Source organism: Nyctereutes procyonoides, unplaced genomic scaffold, assembly GCF_905146905.1.
Source record: "Nyctereutes procyonoides isolate TBG_1078 unplaced genomic scaffold, NYPRO_anot_genome, whole genome shotgun sequence".
Lineage (NCBI taxonomy): Eukaryota > Metazoa > Chordata > Mammalia > Carnivora > Canidae > Nyctereutes > Nyctereutes procyonoides.
Genome location: NW_026575145.1, coordinates 10,627,376 through 10,650,000, shown reverse-complemented (window position 1 = coordinate 10,650,000; position 22,625 = coordinate 10,627,376). Strand labels below are relative to the sequence as shown.

The following is a 22,625-nucleotide window of genomic DNA, read 5'->3' as shown; positions in this document are numbered from 1 at the left end:
GATTACCATTTTGACTGCCTGTTTCACATTCCAAGTAATGGAGACATTAAGAAGAACTTGTAGAAAGAATGCACATGTGTACAATTTTATATTTTGGCAAAATTATACAACACATGCAATGCAACATAAAAATAAGAGGCCATTTGTCACCACAATGATTTCTACAAATTTACCATGTATAGTTCAATTACAGCAAAAGTTCATATAAACATGTCTGATCCAATTTAACAGGCATTTACGAAGTGACTGCTAGATACAGAACACAAAGAGACATTCAGGGTGTGATCACACCTTCCCATCCTCAAGGAACTTACAAGGATATTTTAGTCTCCACTACAAAGAAAATCTTAGAAAGTCAGTATGTTGTTCCTTTTTTCCTTAATAGAATTCCCAAAAAAAGGTTTTGCTGAAAGTGAACTAATTATATTTTTGTTACAGTTTTGTGTTTGGGAGGAAGACCACCGAATTGATCTGATTTGAAAGAAAATGGCCAGAGTCTACTGGAAACTACTGAAACATATGTTTCTACAACACGAATATTAAAAGGATACTGCTTGCCCATCCTGGTTCTGAGAACACTAGATTCCACTAAGGTAAAACCAAAAAGAAAACCAAAAAAGTGATAGAGGTAGCACTTGTTATAGTGATACAGCCCTAGGTTAGGAAGGACTAATAATAATAACTACCATTTATTGAGTGCCAACCAAGTCCCTTGCATGTTACAAACATTATCCTAATTGATTCCATTCATATGTGGAATATAAGAAATAGAACAAATGAACAAAGAAAAAAGAAGACAAATAAAAAACTAGACTCTTAAAAACTGAGAACAAATTGATGGTTGCCAGAGGGGAGGTGGGGGGGGATGGGTGAAATAGGTTTAAGGAACTGAGAGTTGAGAGCACCTGCATCATGATGAGCACAGAGTAATACCCAGAATTGTTAAATCATTATATTGTATGCCTGAAACTAATATAACACTATATGTTAATTATACAATAAATGGTCCCAGAAAAAAAATTTATCCTATTAACCCTGCAAAGTAAGCATTTTTACCTTTGTTTTTCAAACGAAGGAACTTAGGCCCAAGTGGCTTTGGAAATTTGCCTGAGGTCAAACAGCTATGAGTGGCAGAACCAGAATTCTAATCCAGGAATGTGTCACTCCAACCAGTAGAAATTTCCACTCATCAGCTCCCTCTATCCATCTATAGATGGATACCTACATGGATACCTATCATTTGGCCAAAAAAAATTTCTCTGACTTGAATTTAATGCTGCACAATGTAGTTCAAGCACACTCTCAGTTTTTACTTTCTCTGTAGTTGTATCCTTGTCATTGACTTCTACTACTTTTCTGCCCCCTCAGGGGTGAAAGCTTGAAAGAGTGTGCAGCAATTACCAACTGGTAGCACAGAATCAGAATGGTCTCATTGTACTTTTTTACCTGTATAAATCCTACAATCAGAAAATTTCCTTGATCAAATGCAAAGTAACTGTACAAGAGCACAGAGACCAGTTCTCTAGCTGACTGCTACATTCAGTTGTCTTGTCTCAATACACACTGTCATATGGAACTCAAAACCAGAAGTCTGGTCAGGAAGCCGGAAGTGGACTAAATCCAACATAATTTCTTATTCTAGTTTTGAATGGTGGCAAAATTATCTTGGTAAAGATGGGATAGACTGACGCTTGATAAAGGCCATGTTAAGATGGCAAAGGAGAAGAGGCTATTAAAAATTTTAAGGAGTAGGAGAAACCAAATATTTTGTTACCAGCCAAAGAACAATGAGAATGGGATTCCATGAGAAGGAACTTTACAATTCGAGAAGCAAACTTACCAAGAGAAAAGTTATGTTACAGTTTATATTTAACAGTCAGAAACTAGTTTTCTTGTCTGTTATGTGCTAAATACACCCATTCCTAAAAATATAAATGCCCATTCTTCATCTCCTTACTTTCAGGTCAACAGAAATTCTTTAAGAAATGCCCATAATACAATGGTTTAAAAATATTAAGTTGTTTAAGCCAAGGAATGCCTAGTATTACCACCAAAAGGGGGAAGAGAGAGGTATAGAACAGATTCTCCCTCAGTGCCTCTAAAAGGAACTAACCCGGTTGACACATTGATTTTGGATTTCTAGCCTCCAGAACTGAGACAATAAATATCTGCTGCTTTAAGCCCACCCTAATTATGTTGCTTAGCAGAATTTTATCTCTTAAAGTGAAGCATGAATTAGATTAAATTAGGTAATCTTGATGTGTTAATACAAAAGAATCTCCCCCAAAGTAAATATACAAGTCAATATGGTCAATTGTTCTACATTTTAAACATTATTTCTTGGTTTGCACAAATGAATAATTGAAATGGCGCCATCCAATACAATAATTACTAGCCACATGTGGCTATTTAAATTTAATTATGATTAAATAAAATAAAACATTAATTTCCTCAATCCCACTGGCCACATTTCAAGTGATCAACAGCCATATAAGGCTAGTAGCTACTACACTGGACAGCACAGATAAAGGATATTTCTATCAGTGCAGAAAGATGAACTAGAAAGTGCTGATGTAGAAGGATGAGATATAGAATACCCACTGCCACAACCACTGCTTCTATGTAAGGAAATTCCTGTCTTCTCATCCAATTCTGATTTCATTATACTCATATGAGAGCTATACTCTATTTCATTATACTCATATAAATGAGAGCTATAGTCCCATAAATATCACTTTCTTGGATTTACAACCCAGAGAAACTAAGAAGTGGTGCTTTATTATGCACAGTGGCAGATCAGCATCTAGTTTGGAGATGCTATGGTCCTGACCTTTCTTTTTTTTTTTTTTTTTTTTTTTTTAAATTTTTTTATTTATTTATTTACGATAGTCATACAGAGAGAGAGAGAGAGGCAGAGACACAGGCAGAGGGAGAAGCAGGCTCCATGCACCGGGAGCCCGACGTGGGATTCGATCCCGAGTCTCCAGGATCGCGCCCTGGGCCAAAGGCAGGCGCCAAACCGCTGCGCCACCCAGGGATCCCGGTCCTGACCTTTCTATAGGCAAGAGTTATCTTGTGCAGTTCAATTTGTTTGGATTAGAACAAATTGGGGGTTGGGAAGTGGAAAACATGATGCTCCTCCTTCAGCAATGACCCGAAAGTATCCAGTGCTCCTTTCAGGAATGTTGCTAACTGACCATGAAGCACATTTTTTTTTAATTTTTATTTATTTATGATAGTCACAGAGAGAGAGAGAGAGAGAGAGAGAGAGAGAGAGAGAGAGAGGCAGAGACACAGGCAGAGGGAGAAGCAGGCCCCATGCACCGGGAGCCCGACATGGGACCCAATCCTGGGTCTCCAGGATCGCGCCCTGGGCCAAAGGCAGGCACCAAACCACTGTGCCACCCAGGGATCCCGCACATTTTATACCAACAACAATCCTGCACCTTTCAAAAACCATAATAAGCCCTCAAGATAATGAAAGCATTGATCTTGGATGGAGAAAAGCTATGCATTTCCCTAGGCCCCATATTCTATCATGGTTACAGAAACACTGTCTCAAGTACATTTTAAATAAGAGTGCTCAGAAAAATCCACTCACAAGGCAGACAATCAATATTCCAAAGTGTGCCTAGAGTTTTCAAAATAGTTGTAGAGTCTTTTCTAATTATATTATAGGAGTCCAAAGTTCTCATAAATATAATTAAGGAATCTGTGTTTCTTGCCTTAATTAAAGTCTCCAAATACATTTGAGAATTATTTTAACAATTTCTCTCAAGACCAAGGTCTTTGGCATTGCCAAAAACTTTTAAAAGACTTTTTTTTTAAACAGGAATCAGTATTCATAGCATCCAGTAAGAATGACAAAGAGTAAAAATAAAGCTGAGTCCTATTAAGGCAGCCTAGATCCATTCTGTAACAGATTGTCCCCACTAAGAGAAAACAATGGCCAGTTTGAGTCCAGAGAGATATGACATAGAACCTTGAGACAGCAGCAAGACATGTTTGCTCTGCATTAACATGCAAATTGGATCTATCCTCTTATTATTTTTAACTTTCCTACCATAACAAGCATATGCAACATGTTATGATGTTTAGAGTATAAACCTAAAGGAAAATAATAAAGTGCATTACCACAACTACAAATATGATGGGAACTCTGATCTAAGCAAAAAAGTAGAGGAAATTATTTTTAAAAATTCACAGCAGTTCATGTGCATGGTGTGGCTCTGTTGAGAAACACAGCCCCGAAAGAGACTTATAGCCAAAGATGATTTGGTGGTTTCTCATTAAGCCCCTGGAAATGAGTGAAATGAAAATTAAGTCGTTTATGGAACACATACTCTTGAGACATTCCCTTGCTTGATTAGATGAGGCAACAATACGATGTGGATATGAATTCTAAACAGATGGGGAAAATAACCATAGAAAAGGGCTGCTGGCTTTGGCCAGATTGTAAAAGGTTTCTCCTAATGGGCAAGCAAAATACACCTCACTGAAAAAGAAGTTTGAGGGGATCTGGCCAACTAAAAGAAAAAAGCTCAAGTTAAATACCCTACCGCTGGAGAGGAAGGGGACTTCTAGGTTATTGGTAATATTCTATTTCTTGACTGGGATCATGGCTACAAAGCTCATACATTTTGAATTATTCATCAAATTCCATACTTAAAATTTGTGTACAGTTATGTGCATATGTTACACTTAATTTTTTTAATGTAAAGTAACCCTCGGCCACCACCCCCAACATAAAGTCACACAAACTAACCTCAGAATCTTTGTGGGTATCTATGAAAGAAGCAACAAAAAGGAATTTGTTTAATGTAACAGTAGGGCATGTCATTGAGTCAGACACATGTTGTGGTGACACTTCATCTTATGAAGTCCTTTTGTGAACATTCTGGAGTGGCATTACTCCAAGCCCATTGGTGCATACTAAACAAGATATTTCATGTCTGACTGTTTGGTACTAACCAATGCAGTTGTCACTCAGCAGACATGTTGTAGAGTATCCTGTAGATGCATAGCACTACTTGCACTGGCCAGTGCAGCCAGAGGAGTATTCTGCGTGTGGTGACATAAAAATGACTTTTTTCCCCCATAAGCAACATATCAGTGAGTGTAGAATAATGCAATTCATACTAAGATTGCAAGAGCTAAAGGGAGAATGACTAACCATTTATAGGATTTTAATCAAAGACTCTCCAAACATAGGTTAGAGCAATGGTTTTAACTTTGGCTACTCAGTAAAATCACCTGGCAACTTTTTTTTTTAATTTTTTTTTATTTATTTATGATAGTCACACACAGAGAGAGAGAGGCAGAGACATAGGCAGAGGGAGAAGCAGGCTCCATGCACTGGGAGCCCGACGTGGGATTTGATCCCGGGTCTCCAGGATCGCGCCCTGGGCCAAAGGCAGGTGCCAAACCGCTGCGCCACCCAGGGATCCCCACCTGGCAACTTTTAAAAGCATTGATACTTGGGTTCCATTTCCAGAGATTCTGATGTAATTAGTCTGAGGCATGACATGGCTATGTGATTTTTTTTTTTAATTCTCCAGATGATTTTGGAGAGATGGATGAGAACCACTGCTCAGGCTGGGACTTAGGTTGACAGCCTATTGCAAAGCTATTTCAGGTAAGAAAATCATCAGGAAAATGAGTATAAAGGTCCTATGATTAAGAAGAGTTAGCATGTATGACCAGAGGCAAAGGGTCATATTGAGAAATTAAATTAGATTGGTGGTTCCCAAAGTCTCAGGAGGTTTCCACCCCAGGGTAACAAAAACAAGAACTCATTTGTTTGTTATGGAGTCTCCATTTAAGCTCAGGAAGGCCAGCATTACTCATCCAGATTGTAGTTACCTGTGTTTATGACTGACTGACTTCTGTGATTTGGGGGAAGACAGGGAGGCAGGGCAAGTTCTTTACTCCAGAATAGCCCTTATATTCTCTTCTCCAACTTGAATGATGAAGATAACTAAGGATATTATGTTGCTAGTGAAGTACTCTGAAACATGCTAAGAGTACTTAGGACAATACTGTACTACCAGTGTTTAGTTTTGACACATAAAAATAATTGAGTCAGACACAGTATTCATATTAACTCATGTAACCCTCCCAGCATCCCTAGAGATTGATTCTTCTATTAACCACAAACATAAGAAACTAAACCATGGTTAAAAGAACTTGACAGGGTCACTTATTAAGTGGAGGAGGTGGGATTCAAAGCCAGGCAGTCTGTTGTCTTCTATCCCACTATACTCACAGATAAGTTGGAAGAGGACAGCAGGGATAGGAGGTACAACTTAAAGGTGGAAGTTTTAAACATCAAGCCAAGAAATTTTAACTTGTGAATGACAGAAGCATATGGGGTGAAGTGTGACAGAAATATTGTTCAGGCATCTGTTTTTGGATGGATTGGAAGAGCATCTGACACTACTGACTTCCTTGAAATTCTCTTTACACTGCCTTTCAGAACACCCTTTTCTGGTTCTCTTTCCTTCTCTCTGGTGATGCAGTTTTCAGGCTCTGATGCACCTGCTGCCTCCTCCTCCATCTCTTCCTCTTTTTCCTCCTCCACTTACCCTGGTGTTCTTCAGGGTTCTGAATTACTCCTCTTCCACCCTTCTGGCTTCTCTAAGAGCTATGATTCTTAACAGGGCTGTGGAGGGTGTGGAGAGGGAAATGTTGAAGTATCTCAAGTAGGGATGTACTTTTTAAAATCCCCTCAGATGACCATGATACACATACCGCATTCCAACACACTCACACAACATAAGACTCACTGACGAATATGCTGGTGACTCTTAAACCTTCGTGGACAGCCCACCTATTTTCCAACCCCCTACTGAATAATTCAAACCTCACATACATAAAACGTAGCTCACTATTCCCTGGTGCCTCTTTGACATTCCCCTCCCTCCCCCACACTTAATGGCATCAGATACCATCTTCACCCAGTCTCTGACTGTGAGAGTTTTTTCTCACTCAACTTCCCAAATCTAATACCATACCAAATCCATTTGATTCTTCCTCAGAGCCAGTCCTCCTCTTTTCCACTGCCACTGCCCTAAATTTTCATCCTCTCTCCTCTGAATAAGAGCAGCCACCTTCCAAATAGGCACCTTATGTGAATTCAACCTCTGCAACGCTACTAATTTCTTCCCCTCAGTAGAAGCTGCACATGCCCCCCTCCCCCCCCCGCCCACCTTTGTAAACACTTTCCAAAGCTACCTGTTGCCTACAGGATAAATGTGGAAACATCATGGAGCTTAAAAGAAACATAACACGTGCCCTTACCCACCTCTATAACTTCCTCTCTCCATTTCTTACCTTCTTCTCCTCCCCTAAACCATAAACTTCAATGGCACTAAATTCATCCTTCCACGAGCTGACCGTAAGCTTTCATGCTTCTAAGTTACTGCAAGTGCTACCTCCTCTACCTAGAATGTCCTTGCTAACTCAGAAAATTCCTACTCAACCTTCAATGCCCACCACTATTATTTACTTCCTCACTAATACCGTTTGTGGCTCATTCTTTTGGGTCTCACAGTACTGGTGGGTTCTTCCAGGCCTAGAATCCACTCTAGTCCATGCTGTCTTCTCATGTCCACACTTAGGTATCTGGCACCTGCTAGACACTCAATGCAATCAACATTTATTAAAGGAAGGACTGAAAAATTTGACCCAGAAGCTAAATAAGTATTGGAGTCATCTAGCTGAGAAACTTTAAGAAACCAAAACAATAGTGGTCAAAATAGAGAGAAGGAGGTAGGCCAGAGAGATTAATGACAGTTTTGATAAGAGGTACATAAAACAGAATGAGAATCAGAATAACACAATGTTTTTGTGCATGAGAGATTTAAAGGTTGATGTTTCATGGGTAGTACTAGAAAAATTTGGAAAATGATATAATTTTTCTTTTCTCTGTGATGGTCCATTTATACCAAACCCAACTTTATGTGGAAAATAATCAAAAATTTGTTCAAGTTTTAAAAGTTTAAAATTTTAATTCTAGAATTAAGAGAAAAAAATAAAATAATTGGGTAAAATAATTTTCCTGACATCTTCAATGGCAAAATTATTACTAAAAATCAGGTGTGCTAACATTCAGTACTTTTCACACTGTAGTACACTGACATTTTTAGATTAGATTTAATGTTCTGAACTTGAAAACTGAATACTCCAAGAAAAAATATCTATAGATGGGATTCTTTTGTAAGAGGGATTCATAATCAAGTTTAATATTCTCTGTCTCTTTCATGATCCTTGCCTCCTATCCCTTGGCAAATTTACTCATTATTTTATTGGATCTCCTCTGCCCTACTTCCAAATCTTCTCTAAGTTTGAATGCTCTGGCACCCTCTTCATAGATCCAGAAAGTACACTTAACCCTTCCTACACATAACTTAATATTTAGTTTATTTATTTATTTTTTTAATAAATTAATTTTTTATTGGTGTTCAATTTACCAACATACAGAATAACACCCAGTGCTCATCACGTCAAGTGTCCCCCTCAGTGCCCGTCACCCATTCACCCCCATCCCCTGCCCTCCTCCCCTTCCACCACCCCTAGTTCGTTTCCCAGAGTAAGGAGTCTTTATTTTCTGTCTCCCTTTCTGATATTTCCCACACATTTCTTCTCCCTTCCCTTATATTCCCTTTCACTATTATTTATATTCCCCAAATGAATGAGAACATACACTGTTTGTCCTTCTCCGATTGACTTGCTTCACTCAGCATAATACCCTCCAGTTCCATCCACGTTGAAGCAAATGGTGGGTATTTGTCGTTTCTAATGGCTGAGTAAGATTCCATTGTATACATAAACCACATCTTCTTTATCCATTCATCTTTCGATGGACACCGAGGCTCTTTCCACAGTTTGGCTATTGTGGACATTGCTGCTAGAGACATCGGGGTGCAGGTGTCCCGGCGTTTCATTGCATCTGCATCTTTGGAGTAAATCCCCAACAGTGCAATTGCTGGGTCGTAGGGCAGGTCTATTTTTAACTCTTTGAGGAACCTCCACACAGTTTTCCAGAGTGGCTGCACCAGTTCACATTCCCACCAACAGTGTAAGAGGGTTCCCTTTCCTCCGCATCTTCTCCAACATTTGTTGTTTCCTGCCTTGTTAATTTTCCCCATTCTCACTGGTGTGAGGTGGGATCTCATTGTGGTTTTGATTTGTATTTCCCTGATGGCAAGTGATGCAGAGCATTTTCTCATGTGCATGTTGGCCATGTCTATGTCTTCCTCTCTGAGATTCCTCTTCATGTCTTTTGCCCATTTCATGATTGGATTGTTTGTTTCTTTGGTGTTGAGTTTAGTAAGTTCTTTATAGATCTTGGAAACTAGCCCTTTATCTGATACGTCATTTGCAAATATACAGCATCCATTCCTCATCAAAACTCTTCAGAGTGTAGGGATAGAGGGAACTTTCCTCAACATCTTAAAAGCCATCTACGAAAAGCCCACAGCAAATATCATTCTCAATGGCGAAGCACTGGGAGCCTTTCCCCTAAGATCAGGAACAAGACAGGGATGTCCACTCTCATCACTGCTATTCAACATAGTACTGGAAGTCCTAGCCTCAGCAATCAGACAACAAAAAGACATAAAAGGCATTCAAATTGGCAAAGAAGAAGTCAACTCTCCCTCTTCGCTGATGACATGATACTCTACATAGAAAACCCAAAAGCCTCCACCCCAAGATTGCTAGAACTCATACAGCAATTTGGTAGCGTGGCAGGATACAAAATCAATGCCCAGAAATCAATGGCATTTCTATACACTAACAATGAGACTGAAGAAAGAGAAATTAAGGAGTCAATCCCATTTACAATTGCACCCAAAAGCATAAGATACCTAGGAATAAACCTAACCAAAGAGGTAAAGGATCTATACCCTAAAAACTATAGAACACTTCTGAAAGAAATTGAGGAAGACACAAAGAGATGGAAAAATATTCCATGCTCATGGATTGGCAGAATTAATATTGTGAAAATGTCAATGCTACCCAGGGCAATTTACACGTTTAATGCAATCCCTATCAAAATACCATGGACTTTCTTCAGAGAGTTAGAACAAATTATTTTAAGATTTCTGTGGATTCAGAAAAGACCCTGAATAGCCAGGGGAATTTTAAAAAAGAAAACCATATCTGGGGGCATCACAATGCCAGATTTCAGGTTGTACTACAAAGCTGTGGTCATCAAGACAGTGTGGTACCGGCACAAAAACAGACACATAGATCAATGGAACAGAAGAGAGAACCCAGAAGTGGACCCTGAACTTTATGGTCAACTAATATTCGATAAAGGAGGAAAGACTATCCATTAGAAGAAAGACAGTCTCTTCAATAAATGGTGCTGGGAAAATTGGACATCCACATGCAGAAGAATGAAACTAGACCACTCTCTTGCACCATACACAAAGATAAACTCAAGATGGATGAAAGATCTAAATGTGAGACAAGATTCCATCAAAATCCTAGAGGAGAACACAGGCGACACCCTTTTTTGAACTTGGCCACAGTAACTTCTTGCAAGGAACATCCACGAAGGCAAAAGAAACAAAAGCAAAAATGAACTATTGGGACTTCATCAAGATAAGAAGCTTTTGCACAGCAAAGGATACAGTCAACAAAACTAAAAGACAACCTACAGAATGGGAGAAGATATTTGCTAATATTTAGTTTAACAGGTATAATAGAGGAGTTTTGTGATTTTGAGCGAAGTCTCTGGAATTCAAACCCAGAATCTGCCACTTACAACATGAACAAAAGTTACTTAACTTCTCTTTTCTTCTGTTTCCTTATTTGTAAAATAAAGTTGTTGACAGGTCCCAGAAAACCTGATCTGCTCTAATCTTAGAAAATACCTACCACATAGTAAATGCTTAATAAATGCTAGGCACTATGATAATAATAATAATTATTATTATTTATACAGTTGTCTTAGATCAGTGACTTGTCTATCTTGAATATCTGTATTAACGTTATCTGTCTTAGCTTAAAAATCCTTTGGCTGTTGAGAGGAGAGAAGGATGTACATCTAATCAAAGGTTTTGAATGATACCTAGCACAGAACCAAATTCTATTATAACTTAGAAACAAACCTTTAGTAACCTAGGGAGACACTCCAATTTCCTGACTATACTCTAGTAATCATCTTACTCTATATTCTCCACTGTCTTTAAGATGACCCACCCTCAACTATTAATTGTAATGGCCTTATATTATGTTTATCTCACCTTGAAATCTCATCAAAAACAAACAGTAGAAAAGAAAGAATTTGAATAGCCTTTCGTGCCTATGTATACTATCCAAGAAGAAACAGAAAGTGCCTACTTATTTATCCAAACTTCAATGAATCCAGGAAACAAAATTTGTCTCTCTTACTATTAACTAAAGATGTGGATATTCCTATGAACCAGAGACACTGTTACAATTATTTAAAACTATTTCAATGATCCAGCAATCACACTCCTAGGTATTTACGCAAATGAGTTGAAAACCTTACATCCACACAAAAATCTATATACAAATGTTTATAGCAGCCTTATTCATAATTGTCAAAACTTGAAAGCAAACAAGTCCTTCAATATATAAATCAATAGACAAATTGTGATATACCCCATACAATGGAATGTTACTCAGCCATGAAAAGACATAGGGAGACTTAAATGCATTTTGCTTAATGAAAGAAGACAGTCTGAAAAGGCTACATACAGTATGACTCTAGCTATGTAACATTCTGAAAAAGGAAAGACTAAAGAGACAATAAAAAGGCCATGATTGTCAGAGGTTGTGGGGGCAGGGATGAATAGGTGGAACAGAAGGGATTTTCAAGTACTGAAACTATTTTGTAATATTCCGTAATGGCAGATACATGGCACTACACATTTGGCAAAATCAATATGGTATTGATTTTTTAAAAGCTAGTATTTTAAAATGCTACATTTACATTTAAGAAATACTGTTTATACATTTGTCAATTACATTTCTTTCCAAAATTTAATTTTGCCCATATGCAAAAATTCCAATTTTAGTTCATTGTTGGAAGCATTAAACATCAGCTGATTTTAAAACTTTCTTATTGTTTATGTCAAGTGTGTCAGTATATTAGGTTGAAATACAAGAAAATAAGAAAACCTCCTTTAGTGGCTCCCAAATGGATCCTGATTTGTGCCAGCTGTCTGATTTTTATACATTGCTACATTACAGGATCTTGAGTAAATCCAAAAAGAATTGGTTGATGTGGTGTAAGCCATCACTACTATGTAGTCTGCTTTATCTAGGAATTAATCTGGCAATTATCTCTGTTACTATCTAAGGTAAATTATATCATTAAAGTAGCCAAAAGGCATCAACCCTTCTTTAAAAGTTATGGTCTACTACACCATTTAGTATGTTTGTATATCAATGAATTAGTTTTACAGGGCTTCCTTAACCAATGACACTCAATAGAAAATGTATAAAACAATTCAAGCATGCTAAAGATGTATCACCCATTAGGGACACACTCATCAATGTCAATAAAATAGTATTCCATTTATAAAAAAAACTTTTATTTATGTTGCTTGGATTCCTAGATTTTTTTTGTCTTCATTTTGCCCCAAAACTTGTTTCTAAAAATATTTTGCACATGATGGGATGAGCACTGGGTGTTATACACGACTGATAAATTAGTGAACACTATACCTGAAACTAATGATATACTATATTTTGGCTAATTGAATCTAAATTTAAAAAATATTTTGCAGATATTCCACTTACTTCTTTCTTAAGTGATCATCAGCCACTTTGAGAGTTAACAGTTACTCTATTAAAGTGACAACAGAACCAGATGTAATATCCCATCCCACCAAACACATTTATTCCCCAGGTGATTTTTAAAAAGCTACCAAAGAAACACAATCCCACCTTCAGAGCACTGAGACAAGGGGAAAAACAATAGAAGAGATAAAGAAAAAGAAACAACAATAGTTCTCCTAGAAGTTTTAACTCATGAACTACCACCTCAAGTAAATTATGCATTTTGGCATTGCATTCAAAGGAATCATTCAAAATTCAAAAGACAAGGCCTTTATGTCTTATTTTTATGTAAACCAATTTCCAACATAAATAATTTTTAATAACTATTTAAAATTTGAGAGAAAATATGTAGGTATTCTTTACAGATCATGTTTTTTAAATTATCACTTCCATAGCAGGGCACCTGGCTGGCTCAGTTGGTAAAGCATGTGACTTTTGATCTTGGGGTCATAAGTTCAATCCTGTTGGGTATAAAGCTTACTTAAAAGAAAAAAAAATAAGAAAACAATGACTAGTGAATTTACATGTCTACCTAATGCCAGAAAAACTGAATAAACTGAAAAATTCAGTTGATATATAATTACATAGCAATGTAATATCCAGTAAAGCATTTTAGCTGTTGATGAAAATGACAATATACCAATAGCTATATAGCTCTGACTTAAACACATTTTTCACATACAGTGATTTACTGTCTTTGGACAATATCTCTCATCTTTTATGTATTTCATTCTACTCAGTTACCTATATGTTTCTAATTGCTCCATCTGCTAATTTCTCTTCACTGAAATGTCAAATATCGTTTATGAGCTCCTTTAAAACCTTGCCAATAATACTAACTACATATTATATTGGTTTTCATAAGGAAAAATTAGTTTTTGAAGAAGGAAATACTATTTAAAATGTTTATATTATATCCTACAAAATAATCTTCAACTGAATTTTTTTGGTAAACTATGTTGCAGTCTTCTACCAACGTTCTTTGGTACAGTATAAATGATATGGTAAATTTGCATTCAAATTCATGGAACTTTTCAAATCTGTTTCCCATTTAGCTGGCCAGCCAAAAACAATATTTTCATTTGTAAACAGCTGTTTCATAATCAGCTCTTTTGTACTATGTGAAACTCCGTAAAAAAATAGAAAATTTTATTTAAAATACAAGAATTGCATTAATCCACTGCAAATCATTGATTAGTTTTTGTATACTACCACACAGTTTAACTTATAAGGAAAGATTTTAAGGAAAATTTAATCTTGTGTCCAAATATAACATTACTTTAAACATGAGGTCATCTAAACATCTGTCTCCAATATATCACTGGGGATTTAAATCAAAAGTCTGCTAAACATGTACAATCATTTTGAAAATAAATAACAGGACAAATTTTGTCTTGATTATGATTATCATGCATTTTAAAAGGAAACATTTATTCTAATAAGAGAAGTCTGAACTAGTTTAAACTTTATTGACATTAGCTTAAAATAGTTTCATACAAGACTAAGAGATATATTTCATTTATTTGCTGCTTAACAATACTTATATTTTAACTTCTCAACATTAAATGCTTTTCCTTTAGCTTTTCATAGTATTCCTTATCTTTGCAAAATATTCAAGGGAAATTTTCAAGACATAAAATATTTCCACTCAGTAACTGAAAAAACTAATAATAGTCATTCTGAACTTTCCTTCCTTTAGGGCAACTATGAATCCTCAACAAGAATTAAAATGGTTCTATCCATTTAGCTGACTCCTGCTTTATGCTTTAAAGTAATATGAATATGGCTAATTATAAAAGACAGTTATGGCAATAACTTTACTCCAAGACTTTACAATCAGCAAAAATTAGATGTATTTTGAGGAGAGTTTAATTAAGCTTAAACTCTGTATCTTACTGTAGAATTTAATTTGTGTCTAGTAAGTGTGGGTATTTTAAATTCAGCAACAGGATTACTACTACCAGTTAACTACTTGAGATGAATTAGCATTAAAAATAAACAAAAATGCTTAATCTTCAAAAGTTTCTGCCAGTACTAAAATGAACTTTAGCTGTTGAAAAGCTGGAGAAAAACAAATTAAAGCATTGCTGAATAATATATTCTAAGAAAAATACTATAGCATTCTCTCCTGTGGCAGAAATCACCAGAAAATTCAGCTGAAAGGGATACTAATGTCCAGGGTGATCATGCATCTAGTAGGCTGCTACAAAATATAACTGTAGAAAATGATCATTATAGGTTTCTGAACTACCTCTTTTCTTCTTCCTGCCTATGTCTTGGAAGACTTAACAGCGTTGGCCATGGCAATTTCAGGTCATGGATTCTACCTTGGTCGACACAGGCTAAGAACTTCAAAGTCCACTCATGACACTGTGTACACAATTCTTTAAAGGCAACAAGTCTGTCTTACTTGTCTTGAGTACCCATTGCCTAGAACTCCATTTGTCACATATCTGCAGCTTGATAATGCTTGATAAATGCATGAATGAGTTAATGAGAGGACTGACTAGAAAATAAGAATCTTTGCTCTAGTTGAGTTGAAACTGCCTACTAATAAACTGCCTTAGTTTTCCCTCCTATAAAATGAGGCTAATTCTTGAACTGTGTCCTCACAGAGGTATTGTGAGAATTGAAAAAAAAATACATACAAAACTATCTGGAAAACTAGCAGTAGTAAATAAGTGTGATTGTTTTAATGATCATCAACAGTATACATAGGTTAAAACTGTATACATAGAGAAAAAGACACTGTGAGAGTACTTTCATTTTTTTAACATCGTAAGATCTTGAAAATTAATAATTAATGTCTTTTGGATTACTAGGAAGAAAGTCATGTTTTCTTATATAGTTAATACAATTGAGTTTTTCCTGGATCTTCACCTTCCCATTCCAAAAAGTTTAACACTATAATGAATGGATAAGGATGCTGATTCAGCATGAGCAATTTAAAAGCATGTGTTCTCATGTTGCCATTGTTTTTCCCTCAAACTCAAACAAACATGGATATGAACTAAGCAGGATGTGTTTGAATTATATTGATCTTTGTGTTAAAATAGTACAGATTTGTCTTTATGATTGCCAATTATCTCCCTTTTTTTAAAAAAAAGCCACTAAAATATAAAAGTAATTTTGCTATAGTATAGTTTCCACATATATAACTTTCTCACATTGAAACTGTGGGTTCCCACATATTTTACAATTTTCCATGTCTCTTAATATTTGCTCTACTATGATGTTGATAAAAAGCAGCCCTTGAAAAATCACTAAATTGGCTTTGCCCTCTTCAGTTATTTAAAATATTTGTAACAAAACTTGCAAGGTACAATGTGTCACTTTCATACATTTTTGTCCAAGTGCTTTAATATAATACAGCCCCACCTTCAGGGACAGTATTTCTCAATCTCAGCTGCACATTGGAATCAGCTGAAGCACTTTAAAAATGCCAAATCCTGGGCCCAACTCCCAAGATGCTGATTTAGTTGATCTGGACTATGGCCCTGGCATCAGGATCTTTTAAAATTACCCAGGTGATTCTAATGTGCAGTCAAGGCTGAGAACCAGTGCTTTGGACGTTTACAGTCTTGTACAAGAGATTGCTAATAACAGCAACAAACCATCAATTTATGGAGTGCTTACTTGTGCCAAGAAGCAGGCTAAGCACTTTCTGTGCATTATCTCATTTAATTTGCAACAACCTTATGAAGAAAGATTCTGTTACTAATTCCTACTTTATGAATAAGGACCTGAAGATTAGAAAGATTAAGAAACTCTCCCAAGGTCCCACCACTGTTAATTGGCCAGGAGAGAATGTAAAGACAGTTCTGTCCAACTCCAGAGGAGGAACTCTTCATCACTGACCACCATCATGGTAGAAACTATGCCATAAACCAAATGTTTAAAAAAGGCAAGTCAGAGTGCTAGTGAACAGAAGAAGTGTCAGAAGAATTAGCTTCGGGATACAAAAACACTAAAATTAGCAAGATATTGGAAATGCCAATTTTTCTCCCAAGCCTGACTGTCAGAATAAATTGTTAACTTTCTCAAAATAGTAGTATTGGAGGAAAAGAACACTCCCAAGGCAGTGTTCTGGTCTAGCTGCATACATCTCAGTTGTCATGGACACAGGAAGGAACAATGAAATCATTATTTGACTATTATTTTTTAGTTGCTAGTCAGCATATGATTCTGTCTGTAAACTGCATCTCTGCATTCCCTACGGATCAGGGGAGCTGTCCCTCCTGGTAGTGACAGAATAACCACAAACAAAACAATCCTTCTCAGGGGAAAGCCATCTTTATCTGTCAGTATTAGTCAGTTGAGAAACAGAGCTGCAGGCAGCTGAAAAAACAGTTTGACTGTTTTAAGTTTACAGGTGGCCTTATAATGGAAATTTTTACACACTGAAATTCCTTTTTCAAGTTAAAAAAGTTTGGACAAAAAGGGACAAAATTTGGCAGTATTTTAATGCAATGCTTCTAACCAGCTTGCAAAAGCAAAATATCAAATTTTAGTGAAGCTTGGTGAACCAAGCACCCGCCTTCTGGCAAACAGACTCAGTTAAATATTACCACTCTTTCTGTGCTGAAAATTCCTCATGGCTAAAATCAGATCAGCCACACTTATCACAGGGCCTGGTATATACAAGACAGTTAAGAAATTCAAGGATGTTGAGAAGAATTAATTTAAAAATAATTTTAATAGAAAATTGTACACACAGAAACATAATGTCAACATGTAAATAATAGGATAGCTGCTTAAAGCCCAGCTAAAAAGTATTTGTGTGTTGTGTGTGTGTGTGTGTATGTGTGTGTGTGTATTGAAGGCAGGATGAGAAAAGAGGAGAAAGCATTTGACTAATAATTCCCCAAGTATTAGCAGCAAGAATCAGATACTTGGGGTTCCATGAAAGATACCTGTTGGGCTTTCTCCAACATTTGGGGTAACGAAGCAGACAAAGCCAGTTCATTTTGTAGGTGGCTCAAAACCTTCCTGATTGGCCTACCCCAACTTACACTTTTTTTCTGTGCCCAAAAGGCACAGTTTGAAGCCTATCCCACGTAATAAATTTCAATTAACTACATTTATCAATTTAGCTACTAGAATAAAATTTTCCTAGGACAAAATCAGAGTTTTAAAAAAAGTCAGATTAGGAAACTATTTATGAAAGTTGGAAAGGTATGGGGTGCTTTGGTGGGAAGCCCTGGATAGGCCCCTTAGTGAGAACACTGAACCTCGGAGTTAAGAGACTAGAAAAAATACAGAAACTAAGGAGAGAAGGAGAGATGGCTAATTACCAACTTGAGTAACAATTTTGCCTTCAATTCCTGGGAAAAGAACTAACAGACCCCTGTTAATATATAAATCAGCAGTTGTCAATCAGATGGTCAGTCTCTTTCTCCCTGGCATGGGATATGGAAATAACCACATTAAAGGAAATGCCTTTACTACTTGTATTGACTAATAATACTCAATGCACTTGCTCCAAATAATAATTTGTGATTTTAAGATCCCCAAAGTTATTATGAATGATAAATATTATACAACACCTACAAAAATATAAATGCCTTTCTTTCTTAAAAAAAAAAAAAGTATGTTTCGGGGGAAGAGAATGACCCAAGTTATTTGATAGGGTGACCACTGGGATATGAACTGAGAATCATTCCTATAGGCCCACTATGGAATACTGAAAATGAAACCTAATGACTCCATTTTGGGAATAAAAATTTAAAATTTCTGACAAAAAATAAGATTATGTTAATGATATCTAGGTTTTATTTTATTTTATTTTTTACTGTTTTCTTTTTTTTGTATATTTTTTTACTGGAGTTTGACTTGCCAACATAAAGCATAACACCCAGTGCTCATCCCGTTATGATATCTAGGTTTGAGAACAAAACTCTACCACCCCAAAATAAGGTTAAGTTTCTAGAAAGTAAATAGAAAAATACAGTTTATATTATAAATTATAGAACAGAATTATAGTTTGCATATATTCATATAAAATGTCATTCACCTATGGATATTTTTGAAAAGCTTGGAATATGCCTAAATACTTTTATATTTTCACTCTCCATTAATAACTAACATTTACTGAGTGCTTACTAAATCCTAGGCCTTTAATGATATCAACTTACCAATATGATATCAAAGGATATCAATAATAAACCTTTACATGTATCAACTCATCTGACGCTTTAACAACCTTATGAAGTAGATTGCAATGTATCCTATGGATAAAGCACAGAAAAGTTAAACTGCCTTCGCAACATCTAGTGAATATCAAAGCTGGGATTTAATGCCAGTCAGTAAGCATCAGAATCCCTACGGTACATTACTTCCCTATATTACCTCTTCATAAGGTAAAGTTCACTATGAAAACATGGATGCCTCTTGATGGAGTACCCTATTTTCTTCTTTATCATCTCAGTTGTAACCATTTCATTGCTTAACTCCCACAGTATACTCAAAAGTTTGCCATATACATAACTATTTTTGGAAAATGATGTAATTCCAAAATAAAGATCTGAGAACAAAAAGTAGGTAGATCAATACATATACATATATATATATACACACACATATATATATGTATTCATATTCATATATACATATAATTTTGTGAAGTACACATATTTGTGTATATATAATATATGACTGGAAAAAATACAACCAGCACACTAGACTTTGAGCTTGGGAAAATTAACCTACCCCCAAGTGTAAGCAAGTCAACAATAAAATAGTTTATACTTCTTATAACCGTTCCTGGGAAGCCAGGTACTGGGAAAAAAACAGGTCACAGTCAAGATCCAGGTTTGCAGAATCAATGGAACTTAGACTACATAGGATTAAAGTCCTGCCAAGATTGACTCCCTCTTAGGGCAATCAGGGCAGGAAACGTAGGACCCTTTGGAATCCCTTTTTCTTCCTTTGCCACTATTAGGAATAAAATGGAATCGTTCATTTTAGACACTGCATGGTTCCTCCAGTAATGTCTGAATTTGATGGCAGGTAAGCACTACCAATGACATGTGTTGGGCATGGAGGAAATTGCACCCACTCCTTCAAATCATTTAGGAAGCAACATACATTCTAGTATCTTGCTGAAAATTTTAGAATTTTTTAAATTAATTAACATTCAAAATCGGGAGCCAAAATAAATTTACCATTCATTCAGTCACCTATTCATTTCAACAAATGTTTATTGAGTATCTAGCCTGTGTCATTTTCTATTTTAATTTTAGGCACTAGGGAGATTGCTGGGTACCAAACAGACTAAGATTCTTCTCCTCAGGGAGGTTATCATCAAGTGACAGAAATAAGAAAATGTTTTAATATCTGTCACTATTATATATCAGCTTTAGTTAACAACTAATATGCATTCTTACATTTAAATAAACATGTCACTGTTACAGGTCAATAAAATAAAAAAACTAGGATTTCTTTAAAACTTTAATATATGGCTATTTTACAGCTATGCAATGTTAATAAGACATACATTAAAAGCGTGACTTCTTTCATGTATGTTCAAATGCAAGAATACACAAATTTATATAAAGCACATGAATCATAACAAAAAATAGAGATATTTTCCAATGTAGAAACAGTTTTGTTATTTCCAATGTAGAAATAGTTTTAATAACAACCTATTATACCAATAACCACTGCGACTTCCAACTACTCCAACCTTGATGCTTCCTTTATTGTAGTTGTTTGCTTCACACTTCCCCTGTGGTCCTTTTCTGCTGTCTGACTATTCAGCATTCATCCATCCATCTATTTATGACACAAATATGTGCCAGAAACAACTGGAGTGAGAACCTCTAGAAATCATTACCCTTTTCCCTTATGATAGAGCCTTTCAGAAGTTAAAACTGACATAAAACTCTCTATGTTTTGAGACTCTTAATATATTGAAAAGCAAAGAAATGCCAATTAACAGTTATTAAAATGTAGCTTATTTTAAATGCCTACATATCACATATCATATTAATGCTTCTAACACAACTGCAATGAGAAAAACAATGACTTTGTGTCTAGCTTTATTTGAAAGAAATGTCAAAAGTTTAGGTTATAAGGTCCTTTGTGAATGTAAGGCCCCATTCAAATGGCCCTTCTGGTCCTGCTGGCACTCCTTCCCTCCTGGTTCATTGCCAAGGAGAAGCTAGCAGGCTATCTCTGCATATGAGAATCTCAATCTCACTCCACTCTACCTAGAGCCCTTGAAATCTCCAGGGAAGCTAATCTCAAAAGGGTTCAGAACCATCTATTTGAGCTTAAGGATCCTAAATGCCCCAGCGTTCAGAGCTCCTATTAGTGGTATTTCACACTTATTAGGGTTTAAAAAATATATAGTTTTGTGGCTCACCCACAAATTACATAACACTGTTCTAAGGGGGAAATGCACCCTGATTGCAAACAAATAACCTAAACCTACAGATTTTTGGAACATGACCTACATACATATTTAAGCATTACATGAAACTATATTTTATCTCACAGATGGTAACTGCATTTTGTTTTTCTTATGTCTTGTATGTTTTTTCTTATGTCTAATATGTTTTTCCTATACATGGTAAATGTGAGTCATTTTTTCAAAATTTTAACTTACCCACAAAAAATATGCCATCTATTTCTAACTTACGCGAATAATGAAAAGTAATAGACCTCCTTTTTAAATTTACAATACAAAATATTTGTGTATAGTTGCTCACAAGCAGAAACTGAATCATATATTGATTATATGTCAAATATTCCATTATAGGAAGCAAATCACACTGTTTAGCATTCTCATATACCTTAGGTCAAAAAATAAAAGTTTTATTTTCAGTGCAGCTCTGAGAAATTATCATTTCTACATGGAACATTCCCTCCACTATCAGCAAAATAAGATGCTATGAATGAGTTCAAAGCATTTGGCTTCTAAAATAGAAGATATTTTCTTTGTCTCTGCCACATTTATGGCTGATCAAGCAGGGGAAAATAAGCAAAATATGTCTCAAGAGAATTGTATCACTGTGGCAAATGCAATTTGAATAAAAATAGATTTACTGCATAGATACCATATTTTAAGCACTGTGTAAGTCTTGGTTTCTACCTAAAAGGGACTCACTCTTTGAAAGACTTAAAAAACATGAATTAAATCCAGTATAATCTTTTAAATTAATCACATACACAAAAACTAAAGTAATTGTGAAAAAGCATCCATGTAGAGTAAAACATAATACCACATAGTTTATAAGCATATCAATAAAACATTATAAATATAAACAAAACTAGATAATGCCTATTTAAAAGCCCCTATTGAATGGACAAATGATACATTTTTAAAGTATAGAATATATAAATTCAGCAAGGGTCACATAGACACCATCATCACTGCTTTCTTACCATATAACTTAGGTGCCAGTATCTCTACTATTCTTTCTTTTCTTTCCCTTCTTTGCTTCTTTGTTGACCTTCTAATCTCCAATGTATGTGTGCTGAAAAGAAGTCATGCGCCAATGCAGATCTTTACAAAAACATGAAGGAAACAGAAAAAGTCTTATTCTTCCTTGATGCTTTATCAGGCAAACATGAGACTATATTGCTCTGTAAAAGAAAGTTATTGATATGATTTTGAACTTTTATATGATCATATTTCTACTTTCAACTTAAAAGAATATGAAATAAATGTTTTCTTAGCTCCACCAAAAAAAGCCCCTGCTAATCGAAATAAATCACTAAAGAGTCTTTAGTACTTCTTATATTAAGTACTTTCAATATTCATCTTCTTCATAATTTTCCTAAAATTTCATAGTTGCATACAT

At 35.7% G+C, this 22,625-nt stretch overlaps 1 protein-coding gene across 4 annotated transcripts in view; it reads right to left on the bottom strand.

Annotated features, from left to right (window-relative positions):
* Nucleotides 1–22,625, bottom strand: part of SLC25A21 (solute carrier family 25 member 21) — a 473,454-nt gene that overhangs the window by 437,193 nt on the left and 13,636 nt on the right. The gene's annotated exons all lie outside the window — the stretch shown is intronic.